Source organism: Mustela erminea, chromosome 2 (assembly GCF_009829155.1).
Source record: "Mustela erminea isolate mMusErm1 chromosome 2, mMusErm1.Pri, whole genome shotgun sequence".
NCBI lineage: Eukaryota > Metazoa > Chordata > Mammalia > Carnivora > Mustelidae > Mustela > Mustela erminea.
This window is the reverse complement of record NC_045615.1, coordinates 68,642,283-68,645,217: the sequence shown is the minus strand read 5'-3', so window position 1 is coordinate 68,645,217 and position 2,935 is coordinate 68,642,283. Positions and strand designations below refer to the sequence as shown.

General features: G+C 40.5%; 1 pseudogene; it reads right to left on the bottom strand.

Annotated features, from left to right (window-relative positions):
* Window positions 1-654: 654 nt before the first annotated feature.
* On the bottom strand, window positions 655-1,980 carry LOC116583343 (annotated as a pseudogene).
* Between the last annotated feature and the right edge of the window lie 955 nt (window positions 1,981-2,935).

Sequence of the window (2,935 nt, the reverse complement as noted above, 5' to 3'; positions counted from 1 at the left end):
TTCTCCTGTTTCTTCCTTTTCTTTCAACAGCCAAACAAACAAACAAAAAAGTTTCTTTTATAAATTTTGAGAAATTAAAATATTTATGATTATTAAAATGATTTCTAGAGCCACATCACTCTTCAGGTATCCACCCCACATACTCGTCTAGGATGTATCTCCCATGGCTGTTCTGTTGCTTCCTCCACAAGTAACTTCCTGCCTCTGGAGGGTGCTCTCTTCCAGAGCAGGGGCGACCGGGGCAGCTAATCCGCTGGCACTGCAGCCCTCAGACCACAGCTCCCCACAGTAGGTACTTGTCTGAGGGCACTGGCCAAAGAAACAGCTGTCTGTGCCTGTTGACTCAATTCATGCACGTTGATAAAGGGTCTGCACACTCTTCCGTGAAAGCATCTTACCTTTAGACAGTATTGGGTGAAAAATACTTGCCAATGATCATGTAACATAAGTGATGCTACTGAAGCTGAATCACAGGAAGAAAAATAAACAGACTGCCGGTCAGCAGTGGCGGTTCAAGGAGCATGACAGTATGTTCCGGTGTCTTTGCTGGAGATGCACAGTTCCCTTGTTTTCCAGCACGTGGGTCATTTGGTGATGGAAGCTGAGGTGAAGGAACACTAGTGTCCTGTGTGGCTGCAACAGGAAGACTGTTTCTCAGTCTCTGTTGGTGTCCTTAATGGTGAAGGCCTGCAGGCTTCCCATCTCATTCAGGCCGTTCTGAATGTGTGAAACATGGATTTCTACATTATTCTGAAAGCAACTGATATTAGAAGCATCTATTGTATTCTTGATATTATTTAATGAATCTGTAAGTGATTTGAACTCAAAAAAATTCAGCTCTTCTTGTTCTGCCAGACACTTAATTTGTAATAAAACAGGAGTGATCTGCGGATTAAGTCTCTCAGATTTTCATTCTCAACACGGGGCCATCCAGTGGAGGCGCTGGCTGCCAGTCAAGCTCCTGGGCTTCCTCCTCACACCATCATCTCCTATCTCTAGGCTGGTCCACAGCCTGCCCACCCTGGTCTGAGAAGTATTGCTGCACTTCATGCAAAATGTTGTTGAGGTCCTTGTTGAGTTGCTCAAGCTCCAGAAGGATGGTTGCATATCTCTGCTGAAATTCAGTGCTGGTGGGCATGGGATAGGATTTCAATTTTTCTGCTTCTGTGTTCATTGCTTTTAATTTTTTGATATGTTCCTTTTTAATCATGAGAGTTTTTGACAACTTGTTCACTTGGATAAGGAGTTGTACTGGAAAACCAACTAACATTTCAGTGTCAGAGGCAGAAATCTTACTTCTCCAAGGTGACTGCTAGTACAGGATCATCATCCATAATTGGTGACTGGAGAGGAGGAGTATAATGTAACCGTGGTGGAATCATAAAGAATCAGGAAGGTCCCTGTTTTTGTCCAAAGGCAGCAACTTGCATTGTCTCATGAGGCTCATTACTAAGAACTTCATAGTCAGGGATGGTATGGGTGCCAAGCCCTGCCCTATCAAAAGTTACTCTATACGTGGCATTAGAAGTATCCACAGCAACTATTTGTCCAGTGAAGAGACCGTCATGAACACCACATAATCAAGCTGTAACTTTGGTTCCAATAATCAGGGGCAAAGGAATTTCATCTGGGAGATCTTCCAACTGGGAAACATCTGCACTTTTGTTTGTTGTGAGAGTCTTATTTTCTGCCATTTCTGTTTTAATGCTGCTCTCTCTTCCTCAAAAAATGCACAAGAACATCTCTTTGGTTTTCCCATAACTCGCCTGATTTTTCTATTCTTGTTAACTTTCATGTTGTTAAATTAGGAAAGTACTCCTCCTGACAGACACAGAAGTCATCATCGCCTTCAAACAGGTGCTTATCTATATTTGAGTAGAACCATTCATATATGCACCATTTATGTGCTTTGGGAAGCTTGGGTAGGTTATGTAATTGGAAACCAAGCTTCTGTGAGGCTTTCTTATCTGATGAGGACATCGTTGCCATCAATTTCAGTGGGGCCATTGTATATTCTATGACATTCTATGTATTAATTCATTGTGTATTCTATGATAATTCTATGACATTGTATATTCTAATAACATTTATTTTTTTCTAATAAAATTTCTTTTAACCCCTAGTGCTTATTCTAGAAGTAATAAATAATAATAAATAATGTTATTTATTATAAATACTTATGAAATATGTAATAAATAATAAATAATAAAAATAAGCACATGCTTTTATGCTTTTAGGAAGTTAAGTGACCTGGATTTAACATCAGATATCCTGGTAAAATTTGTACTAAAATACTAATGCTTTGTCCATAGATTCTATGTGATACTAATTAGACATCCTATACAGTATATATTTTTTCCAACACTACCAAGCAATTAACTCGATTCTGATACTATTTGCCTGGAGATAGTATCAGACACCACAGGTTAAGAGCTCAGTCCTACAAGACTCCCTCTTCTCCTCTGACCCTTCAGATGCCAGTCGCAATTCCAGGTGGTCACCTATGCTTCTGACTGACAAGCTGTAGATTAGAGGTTCCCATGATACTTTCCTTGGGTTCAATTAACTTGATAGAGAGGCTAAAGAAATAAAAGAAACATTTAACTTGCTACAACCGGTTTGTTATAACATGATATGACTCAGGAACAGCTGGGTAGAAGAGATGCATGGGGCAAGGTATCTGAAAAGGGGTATGGAGATTCCATGCTCTCTGGGTGTGCAACTCTTTCAGAAGCCCCACCTGTTCACTAATTCAGAAGTTTCTGAACCCTGTTCTTTTGGGTTTTTATGGAGGTTTTATTGCACAGTCGTGACTGAGTAAATCAACAACCATTGGCAAGTGATTCAACTTCCCAGCTCTTCTCCCCTGTCTCCAGAGATCTGGAGGTATGACTAAAAGTTCCAACCCTCTAATCACATGGTTGGTTCCCCTGGC